The 12,528-nt window shown below is 33.5% G+C and overlaps 2 non-coding genes across 2 annotated transcripts; both read right to left on the bottom strand.

The window, feature by feature from the left end:
* Positions 1–9,841: 9,841 nt before the first annotated feature.
* Positions 9,842–9,914, bottom strand: TRNAR-CCU (transfer RNA arginine (anticodon CCU)). Its single transcript has one exon. It is a non-coding gene; the product is annotated as a tRNA-Arg (tRNA).
* A 2,179-nt stretch (positions 9,915–12,093) lies between these two features.
* On the bottom strand, positions 12,094–12,167 carry TRNAN-GUU (transfer RNA asparagine (anticodon GUU)). Its single transcript has one exon. It is a non-coding gene; the product is annotated as a tRNA-Asn (tRNA).
* Positions 12,168–12,528: the final 361 nt, after the last annotated feature.

Genomic DNA, 12,528 nt, shown 5'->3' with positions numbered 1-12,528 from the left:
GTTTTCACCATCAAATACCGGTGGTCTAGTATAACCATTGTTACCGTTGTATTGCTCAGCAGAGCCAGATGTAGATGCAGGTGTAGGTATAGTCCTTTCACTTTCATCAACCATCTTTTAAATGAAGCGTTTTTCTCTTCCTGAATCTTTTCTAAACACGGTTAAGTGCTTGCACCTTAGAACCGGCGCTCTGATGCCAATTGAAGGATAGAAAAACACTTAGAAAGGGGGGGATTGAATAAGTGTGACTTTAAATCTTGGACGATAAAAATAAATGCACAAATATTTTTATCCTGGTTCGCTGTTAACGAAGCTACTCCAGTCCACCCCCGCAGAGATGATTTACCTCAACTGAGGATTTAATCCACTAATCGCACGGATTACAATGGTTTTCCACTTAGCCGCAACTAAGTCTTCCAGAGTCTTCTGATCACAACCTGATCACTCCAGGAACAACTGCTTAGTTCACTCCTAAGACTTTTTCTAGAGTCTACTGATCAACACGATCACTCTAGGCTTAGTTCACTCCTAAGACTTTCTGCTCAGCCAACTGCCAAGACTTCCTGCTCAGCCAACTGCCAAGACTTCCTGCTCAGCCAACTGCTAAGACTTCCTAGAGTATACTGATCAACTGATCACTCTAGTTTCTTACAACTTAATGTAATCTATTCAAGAGTTTACAAATGCTTCTTAAAAGCGATAATCACAACTGTGATATTTCTCTTACAATTTAAGCTTAATCTCACTAAGGTATTACAACAGCAATGTAGTGAGCTTTGATGAAGATGAAGATTCTGAGTTTAGATTTGAACAGCGTTTCAGCAAGTTTGATATGAGTTGTTTTGGTGCAGAATCGTTAACCTTGCTTCTCATCAGAACTTCATATTTATAGGCGTTGAGAAGATGACCGTTGAATGCATTTAATGCTTTGCGTGTTCCGTACAGCTTTGCATTTAATGTTATACGCTTTTGTCAACTACCTCGAGCCTTGTTCACGCTGTGTCTACTGACGTAGCCTTTAGTAGCTTTAACGTTCCTTTTGTCAGTCAGCGTAGTCTGCCACGTGTACTTCCTTCTGATCTGATGTTTGTGAATACGACGTTTGAATATCATCAGAGTCAAACAGCTTGGTGCAAAGCATCTTCTGATCTTCTGACCTTGAAGTGCTTCTGAGCGTGATACCATCTTCTGATCTTCAGTGCTTCTGATCTCATGTTCTTCTGATGCTTCCATAGACCCATGTTCTGATTCTGCTTCGACCATCTTCTGATGTCTTGCCAGACCATGTTCTGATGTTGCATGCTGAACCATTTGAGACACATCTTCTGAGCGCTGAATTATGCGTACTCTTTATATATTTCCTGAAAGGGAAATTGCATTGGATTAGAGTACCATATTATCTTAAGCAAAATTCATATTATTGTTATCATCAAAACTAAGATAATTGATAAGAACAAATCTTGTTCTAACATTATATTCTCTAGTGAGCAAAATATTCCTACAAATAATTATACAAATAAAATTAACATCGTGTAAATTCTAATCTTATAACTTTTATTTTATTTCTATATTTTTTAATTAAAAAATATTAATTTAAAGTCAAATATATATATATATATATATATATATATATATATAAAATAGACTTTAAAAAATTACTTTTAAGTTCGTGAAATAAGTGAGTTGAACCTAACAAGTTGAATCGAGATTTTCGTGAACTTCTAACAAGTCGAGTTTGACCTGAAAAAAAGTTCGAGATAAACTCGAACTCGAACTCAAACTCGGCCAATTCTTAGCGAGTCGAGTTTGAGCTGAAAAAAAAGTTCGTCATAAACTCGAGCTCGAACTCGAACTCGGCCAATTCTTAACGAGTCGAACTGAGCTGAGGCGAGTTCGACTCAACTCGACTCATTTCCAGCCCTAGTTGGGATAGTTTTGTGAGGACGGGATAGTTTTTAAGGAAGCATGATATGGTGGACACCTTTGTATCGACTATAAACTTGTTTTTCCTTTCTTAACAAGGATTATTGGTTATGGAAGCATAAGTGACTACTCGACTAACTCGACATATTTAATGTTCTTTGATGCCTCTTACGGTGAATGAATTCCTCCTAAAGGGGATATCAAATTTGCAAATAAGGTTTGGAAGAGTTGGATTTAGTCTACGATAATTATGTTTTCCTAGAAACTTCTTTAAGCTAGGGTTATGATTCTCCTAAATATTTTCAGGTTAGGGTCATTATGGACTCAACTGGTACTATGTGTGCTTTTCGCGGTCGCAAGGTGAGGTGAAGTAGGCTAGTCATTTCTTGTGCGATTTGCAACTTTTTCTTGAGAGAGCGGTATAGTATTTATTGGTTAATTTGATTATCTGATTCCTATTGCATTTTTTGGTAGTGGCCCCTACACTACAAAAAAATGCTCTACAGCGACGTGGAATCCACGCCGCTACATTAAAAATCATGTCGTAATCAAACTATAGCGACGTGGGTTGTTATGTCGCAGGAGCACATGTGCCAAAGCAGTAGCGACGTGGAAAACACGTCAGAAGGTTGCGATGTGATTCCCACATCGCAATAAATTTATATGGGGAACATGTCCTTGCATGCAGAGCAGATGTGACAGGTGTGGGAGACTGTGAAATTGACTTTATTAGCGACATTGGTCTCACGTCGCTACTTTGAATGTTTTTTTTTTAAAAAAGTTAAATAACGCAGGTATAATTGTATTTTTATATAATAAATTAATGAACTTATATAATAAAATTTATATATAATAAAATTTATATAATAAAATTTATATATAATAAAATTTATATAATAAAATTTATAAAATATAATTTATATAATAAAATTTATATAATAAAATTTTATAAAATAAATTCATATAATAAATTTTATATAATAAATTCAATTAAATAAAACTAAAAATTTAAAACTAATATTTTAATGAATTAAAATGTAAAATAAGTTGCATAAATATAAATTTAAAACAAATGAAATACAAAATGTTTTTATGAGGCATCATCATCATTCGAAAAATAATTATCAGGATTAAATTCATCATCCACTCCGTCATCCTCCGGCTCTGGATCAGGAACATTACGATAATTTCCACCACCTTGCATAAATCGTCTCATCTGCTCCTTCATCTCAGATTGCATCTTCAGAATGCCCTCTATTTGTCGCGCATGTTGTTGCTCCATATCAGATTGCGTCTTCCGCATCATCTCCATCTGCTGCTCTTGTTGCTGCCTCAGGGCCTCATTTTTGCGTCTTGCCTCACTTAACGCCAATTGCCTTACTGTTTCAGCTTGTTCCCGTGTCAGATTTGGTTGACGCGATCCACCCTCTCCATCTATAATTCTTTGAAACAGACTGCGATCACCAGCTCTATAGCTGGACGCCAAATTTCCAGCCCCAAAAAAGCAACCATTAGGCCCTTTTTCTTTAATAACCTCACTCCAAATATAGTGATCAACATCAGCGTTAAGCGGCTCCCCCTCTACTGGCATGTATTGAGGATTATTTTCCAGAAAAATTGCAAGCAATGTAGTATAATCATCCTGCACACATATTCAATAAAAAAATTTAAGCTAAATATTTACATGCATATTTAATTATACTAAATAAATATGTACATACTATACTAAATTAAAATATATTAAAAAGTTATCACGTGATTTTCACGCCACAACTTATGATTTGCCACGTGATTTTCACGTGGCAAATAACGCCACATGAAAATAACGTCACAAATTTTTTATTAAATTAAAAAAAATTAACAACATAAATTTCATTACTTACAAGATACAATCTCGTGCGCTCGTCGACAAAACCTCTCGATCTCCTTGTCCGGGTCCTCGAAAGCAACTCAGGCATCAATGGTTTTCTCCCCAACTCCTTAGCCTAAATAATAAAATTAAAAATAATTAGTAAAATATATTATGAATAAAGATGTAACTTTAAAATTTTAAAATTTTTACCAATCGTCGGGCATGTTCCGCGGTACTAATACTTCCAACTGTATTGACACAACCCCCCTTTTCAGGTGCCCTCATCTTCTTAAAAGTTTCTGATTTAGCCAGGAATTCTGGAGTCCTCCAATATGTAACAAGCTCCTGAAAAACCTCCCCGCCTATCCAGCTAGGACGGATGCCGTGACGCTCATAATTCTCTCTTACTCGCCGCAGCATATCAACATTCTTTTAGAGCATCTGGTATTGAAAACTTTTTTAACCATTTTTTCATTCAACGGATCCCACACATATTTCACCTGCAATGTTGTATGACATTAAAATAAAATGTTAAGTAATTATAATGAAAATTTCATTTAAATAACAATAACTAAAAAAATAAATTAAATGCACAACTTAAATAAATAACAATAAATAACAATACCTTAAACATTTTAAACTATTCATCTTTATTTTTGACATCGCCATAGCTATTAAAAGATGATTTATACATCTGCTAAATTTTATAATTAACAATCCTAGCAGCAGTCCGACTCGGCGCAAAACTAAAACAAAAAATGAAAATGTTAAATATAAATTTATACAAAAAATGAAAATGTATACATACTATAAAAGTTTTTAAATAGGAAACTTACTTGCTTCCTTCGGGCCAAATCCAAAATCTACCGTCAACGACATGAATCTCATCGGGATCATCCCTCCCACGAAAATTAGCTCCATCTATCTCATCAACTGCCTCATCAACTTTCTTATCAACCTCACGTGCCGGTACATGTGTGGGATGTGGATGGGGAGATCGTCCAGCCTGTGTGGGATGTGGATGGGGAGATCGTCCAGCCTGTGTCGGATATGGACGGGGAGATCGTCAAGTGATTGAAATAATGACTGCAAAAATGTGATGTTTCTCGATGCAAGTAATGTGCACATATAGAACCTTCAACTCTTGCTTTATTCTTCATTGATCGCTTTGAATCACCCATGAACCTTTCAAACGGATACATCCACCTATATTGAACTGGTCCACCAAGAAAAGCTTCATATGCAAGATGCACAGGTAAATGTTCCATGGAGTCAAAGAAACCAGGCGGAAATACTTGTTCGAACTTACAAAGAATGATTGCAATGTTTTGGTCCAACTTCATGATGTCTTCCACTTTTGAAGCTGACGTGCAAATATCTCTAAAAAACTGACTAATTTCAGTTAGTGGATCAAGAACATGTTTGGTAGCGAGCCAAATGCAATTGGTAGCAATTGTTCCATAAAAATGTGACAATCGTGACTTTTTATTCCATGCAACTTCCCAGTGTTAGGGTCTGGACACCTTGATAAATACGATGAATACCCATCGGGCATTCTCAAATCTTTTAACCATCGACAAACAGCTTTAGCTTCTTGGGAAGTCAGACTGAAACAAGCCTTGGGTTTTAATAACTTTCCATTTGGTAGAGGCTTCAACTCCAACTCTCTTCTGTTACACCATTGTTCCATGTCTTGTCTGGCCTTCTAATTATCTTTTGTTTTCCCTTTCACATCCATCATTGTGTTAAATACATTATCAAAAAAATTCTTCTCAATATGCATAACATCTAGATTATGGCGCAATAAGTTATCTTTCCAATACGGGAGGTCCCAAAATATACTTCTTTTTATCCAATTGTGCGTGACTCCGTATCCTTCAATTCGGCATGCTTTGCCAGTATCTGTAAATTTTGGTAGCTCATTAACTTGTTCCCATATAGCCCATGGTGGCAATCGAGGCGGAGGCAAATCTTTCACTCGTACATCTTTTTTAAAGTTTGTCATGTTTCTTCTATAGGAGTGATTTCGTGGTAGGAATCTGCGGTGATAGTCAAACCACGAGCTTTTCCCACCTTCAGCCAACGTGAACCCTTTGTTGTATCCCATGCAATGCGGACAACCTATTTTGCCATGTGTACCCCAACCAGACAACATGCCATATGCTGGAAAGTCGTTGCTGGTCCACATCAAGGAAGCTCGCATTGTAAAGTTTTGTTTACGTGATACATCATAAGTCCATTCTCCAATCCACAATCTCTTCAAATCATCAATTAAAGGTTGTAAATACACATCAATTCCTGCTTTTGGACTCGAAGGTCCTGGAGTGACGCACGTCAAAAACATGTATGGTTTTGTCATGCACATCTCAGGAGGGAGGTTGTAAGGGGTTACAATAACTGGCCAACAAGAATACATACTTCCCGACGCTTGAACATAAGGAGTAAAACCATCTGAGCATAATCCAAGCCTGACATTTCTAGGTTCTGCGGCAAAATTAGGATGTATTCGATCAAAGTGCTTTCATGCCTCGCCATCAGATGGATGCCGGATAGTGCATGGACTTGTTTTATTTGTGTGATGCAATGTCATTTGACTTGCACTGTGCATTGAAGCAAACATTCTTTTTAACCTTGGTATTATCGGAAGATAAAAAATGGACTTTACTGCTACTGGAAATAATGAGCCAAGTGTTTTCCACGTCGCTAAAATATGTCGCTAGGGAGAGGATATCTTGTAGTGCTGGTCCACAACTTATTTCTTATTGTTCTCCTATACTTGTTTTTCATGTATGTCTCTTGTTTGGAATGTGGTTTTTAGCACCTCTAATACTCATATCTCTAGTATATACATTATTTTCTCTTAATTTTATATAATTTTACATTTAAAAAAAGTATAAGTAATGCGTGTTGTTATGTTTCAAAAGTGGATATTGTGCAAGCTCTTTCTATAATAGAATAACATAAGTATTATTTTTCAGTCGTGTTATATTTAAAATTAAGAAGTACAATGTAATTTTTTTTTGCAAGGCCTAGCTTAACCAACAATGTTAGTATTGTTAAATTATACATTTTTATCTAGAGACGAACTTAAATTCTCATAATTGTCTCTATGTGTTTAGAGTATGTAATTTATGGTTTAATTATTTCTTGTAACATAAGTTTTGTAGGTTGTTTTGAAAGTTTGTTAACACATTAGAGATTTAGGGCCTAAATTCTTGACCCGCCCTGTAACAACCTTTTAACTCACATAGAATATTCACAATATAATACGAAATAAATCAAATAAAACATTTACACAAGGGTGTCACCTTCATAAAAACTTCATAAATAAACGTCCTGCTCCGTAACACGGGTTCTAAAAAATCATGTAAATTATACACTTCTTTAACACAACAATAATAACACCACTTTTCTCACAGCGGAATTCATAATTTAAAAATATCTTTATAAAACTTCATTCATAACTTCATCGTTCATATTTTATAAACCAAAATATCACAATACCATGAAAGGTAATTCATCATGCTAAAACAATTAAATAAGAACATAATAGTTCAAAAAACACACGATCCCGACCCCGATGTTACGTATCAGAGCGAAACTCACTTTATTCTAAAACAAACGCTAAAAAGGACTCCATAAAGCTATCCTCTAACTTCAACAGACTACTCCTAATTACCTACACGTTATCCACGTGGAGACAACATTCAAACAGAAATGGTGAGTATTTCATAATTATTATATAAGATATAAGGAATAGATATAGTAGTGGTACACAATTAATCAACAACCACACATATACCGATACAAGCGTATCCTCATGCTTCACATATTTACTCACACCTGCACATCATCATCTACTCATAACATCATCATATAATTCAATCACACTCATCATCTAATCCATCATGTACATCACAAATAGTCAAAGCATCACTCAATCACATATTATGCAATATCACAACAATGCAATGCAACACCAATATACTCATGCATGTGGTACCAAAACTTTGTTGGTGACTCAGTCATCGTTCTCCTAAGATCCCTACCAATAGGATCGATTGCCGCTTGGAATCAGAGTGCTTCACAATATCGCACCCAATCCACACAATGGGGTAGAGCCCACCACTGGACCATTTGTACTGCAAACATCATTTGACTATCGTCCTACAAATATGCTATGAATGTATGATGTACAACTTCACAATAATCAACGACCACGACTAGTCAAAATTGCATCATCATTCATTTATTCATCAAATTATGTCAACATCTCAATTATACAAACATCACAACCATCTTGATCCACACAACCATCTTGATCCACACAACACATACTCCACAATCAGCATGCCATCAATCATCACAACAACATATAATTACAACAAGCATATAATATATGTAGTCACATAATCAAGTTCCATGTAAATAGCCTTCTAAACCCATCCAAACGTACTTATTAAATTCCAGAAAATTACTCAGAAATTAGTATAAATTATAAGCTTCCTTATTCTGAAGTAATTTTTCAAAAACCATAATTTTCTTCCCAGTAACCCGCACTAAATGGCCTCCCTATCGCGCTAAGTGCGTTCCTCTTTGACTTGACCTTTATTTTATTTTCAAAAGCACGTTAAGCGGGATCCACCGCGCTAAGCGGGGTCTGCGATTTCTGCAGAAAACCCTGCACGACCTCCATTAAACTAGTCTGAATCTTTCACCCAAAAACATGTTTTAATCATTATTTTCCTGCGATTTAAGGCTTATTAACCTAATTCTAACATGTATCATTCATTACAAACATAAAACACGATTATTCATCACAACTCCAAGATTCATCATCTAACCCTAGACCTCCAAATCCATAAAAATGGTGGATTTGACTCTAGATCATGTTATTATTCATCAATTCACCAATTAACAACATTATATGACATGTAAACAATACAATCCAGACATCAATCATCATAGTTTCATCAAAATCATCAAAACATCACAAAAACCTCAAAATACAAATCAACCTACAATTATATAAACCAGAGATCAAACATAAGAATTACAATAACTCCCTTTACCTTAGATTATTGGCTAGCTTGATTGTCTTCCCAAATTTTACGGTTGATTCTTCCTTCTCCTCTCCTTGCCCTAACTCTCTCTCTCTCTCTTTTACGTTTCTTCCAAATTTTTACAATGAATGAATATAATGTCTCTCTTTTCCTCTTTTTACTTAGTCTTAGGATCCCTAATATGATCTTCCTATTATACCCTTGCTAACAAGCTCATTCATTGATATAGGCAACCTAGGCATTTGCCTAGGGCCTCTAAATTTATTTTTTCCTTACCTTGTATATTCAATAGTAGAAACATTTAATTCACTTTGAAAAAAAATACTAACATTTAATTATTATTATTATTATTATTATTACTTTGTCACTATGTTTCAAGATACTCTATTGATTCTATAAATTTTGCTATACTACTGACTTCATTACGGAAATTGATCCTCTGCTGCTAGTTTGGTGCAGCAGTCTCTCCTATGCTAATCAAAGGGTTAAAACAATTCAAAAATAAAATAAATAGAAAGAAACAGTTTGTATGAGAGAGAAAAACTTTCAATCAATAGCTGATATTTGGGCAGAATGCTTGGTAGGAGAAAACAAGCAGGAGAGGATCTCAATCCCTTCATTACCGATGCATCTCTTCTCCTCTATTTTTTGTCTAATTAAATTACTTTCTTTTACTGGTATTATTTTATTCATTTATAAAAATCTCCTATCCTGAACAATGAAATAATATTTTTTTTTTATTTAATATTAAAATCAATTGATGTTGAAAATAAAATTAGTTTTTACTTTAAACAAACATTAAAGTCTAATGGAAAATAAAATGATGTACCATTCGATTTAATTTTTTTGAAAGTGAGACATCAATTCCAAATTTACTTCAGCTATTCCCTATGTTCCAAAAGAAAATTTGTTGAGTAAGCATAATAATGGAAATAGACGTGTACGTGTATCGCGTGCAGTCCCTTAAAAAAAATAAGAAAAAGTTTGATAAAAATAACATAACCGCGCCAGATAGGGGTCGAACCTATGACTTTCTGCTTAGGAAACAGACGCTCTATCCACTGAGCTACAGGCGCTTTTTGTGACAATTATGCTGATTTACTAATACAAAAAGAATGCCTTAAAAGCTACTGCAACTTTTACTGCTTTGCATATTCTGCATTTTCAAGTATTTTAAAAATTCAAATTCATTTGGTCAAATAAAAAAAAATCAAATTTCATTAGTTTTTACAGCTGGTAATTTTTTTGTTTATGTTTTGATTGAAATTTATTTCGCTTTTTAGGTTGAAATTCCTGTAATGAATTTGAGCTAGCTTAAAAAACATGTTAGGTAAGAAATTAAATTATTAATTTATTTTGTAAAATAAAATTTAAATATTAAAACTGAAATTTAATATATTATAAATAAAAAATAAATTCGATATTAAATTAAAAAAAATTATAACTGGTATGCAGAAATTTAAATATTTAAAATAAAATTATTATTAAAATTTTCAAAAATTACTATTAGTTATTTTCATAAAAGAATTACAAATAATTTTTTCAATGATAGTTTTGTCATTATTTATAATATATAACATATTTTTATATGGCATATCTAACCTATTTAATGATTTATTTATTTATTTGTGTCATATTTAATGAGAAACATATTTTCGTAAGAGATACATCAGAGATAAATGTTGTGAAACATAGGTTTTTTCTAGTGAGAAACATATTTTTGGGAGAGACACATTACATACTCATCCAAAATTTTAAGGTGATAAGTGTGTGAGTTCTCTCATTTATAAATGTTGAAGTCTTCACTTTTTTAATCAATGTGAAACTTTCACACACTTTATTTCTCAAGTTTCCAACTCACACTTAATAATATGTAATTTTTTCAAAGGTAGTTTTATAATTTAAATATAATATCTATCGTATGATGTGTATCAATTATAATGTATATCTTTTTATTGTGCATCAAATACATGATGAAACAAATATGTCATTCTAATATCATATCCTATCATTATCCAATTTCTTTATGCGTCTGCATGTGCGTGTGCACGTGTGTGTGAATTGAGATGGATGAGCATCAACAACGATTTTCTGACTCTTGATGCGTATCCATCTTGTATCCTCCAGTCACCCTCTCTTACTTTCTCTTCTTTACTATGGTTACTGATTTTACAAAAATATCTATAAATGAAATGATTATGGTTCTATTTATAGCTATTTTGATTTGTCATGTTCGCTTAGCGAGGAAAAGCTCGCTTAGTAAATTGTCTTTTCTTCACCTGTAAGTCTTCTCAAACAGCCTAGTTTCGCTCAGCAAAAGTAGTTCGCTCAACAAACATATATTTCTTCCTCCTTAAGTATTTTGAAACCGCCCTTTTGAAACCGCCAAACTTCACTTAGCGAAATAAGTTCTCTAAGTGAACATTCTGATGTTTGAAAATCTATATTTCCTCTCGCTTGGAACTCGTTGTGGGGTTGCTTAGCGGAAGTGTTGATCTCTTAAAAATTGAAAGTCTATGCCAGTCCTTGTTGGAGCTTCGCTATCACTTGCGTAACGAACTTGCTGAGTTTCTGGAAATTGCTTTGTGTCACTACATCTCGCTATCTCTCGTTTAGCGAAATAGTTAAATTTCCTCTTTGTGCTTTGTGCTCTCAATCCCTTGTTTTGAGAGGCAAAATCTGCACAAATATCCATAAAACAAGAGTAAAGGTGCACAAGACCATTTCTATTTAAAAAAATAAGGATTTTTCATGTTAGAAACATACAAACCAAGTAAGATAAGTGTTGTTATAAATGACTCTATCTTTGACACTTATCAATAGGTGTGAGGAATTATAAATCTATTGCCATGAGTTTCACCCCTTATTGTACATTTTATGGTCAAAATAAATTGTTACTTTTGGAAATTAACACTATTTAGAGTTATCAATAAAAGCTACGTTAATAGAAATGAATTCTCTCAATGAAGACTGGCTTATGGCCTTAACTATAATTAAACTTTAAAAGAAAAATGGATAAAGCATGTAATAAATGAATCATACTCAAGAGATTCGTTTAAGGTAGGTAACTTATTTTTAAAATCAACTTCATGAAGTGGAATTAACGATCCTAAGTTTAGGTAATGATCACTTGATAAAAAATGACCTTTTAATATTAGCAAGTTTTTGTGTGAGGTAGTCTACGGACTAGTGGACGTGGAAGGCGGAGAATTTAATAAATGAATAAATAAAAAGTATTAAACAATTATGTAGAATCGCTAGAAGGAGGGGTTGAACCTCCGACCTTGTGGTTAACAGCCACACGCTCTAACCAACTGAGCTATTCCAGCTATTTTGTTAGAAAAACAATATATATTGCTATTCAAGCTATTTTGTTAGAAAAATTTTATATATATAATTTTTATATGGGAGAATGATAAGAATACTTATCAACCTATTGATCAAGAATAAATGATTGTGATTAAAAATACATATATGTGATTCAATCTACTCAATTATTTTTCATTTATTGTTAGAATGAGCTTTTTTAATCACATTAATATGAAAAATAATTGGGTAGATTGAATCACAAATGTGTCTTTTTAATCACAATCATTTATTCTTGATCAAAAGATTGATAAATATTCTTTTCATTCTCACATATAAAATGTATTTTCATAAGATATATGTCCTCATATATGAAGTAACAGA

This window comes from Vicia villosa, linkage group LG2 (assembly GCF_029867415.1).
Source record: "Vicia villosa cultivar HV-30 ecotype Madison, WI linkage group LG2, Vvil1.0, whole genome shotgun sequence".
Classification (NCBI taxonomy): domain Eukaryota; kingdom Viridiplantae; phylum Streptophyta; class Magnoliopsida; order Fabales; family Fabaceae; genus Vicia; species Vicia villosa.
The sequence above is the reverse complement of the archived record's forward strand: the minus strand, read 5'-3'. Positions and strand labels throughout refer to the sequence as shown.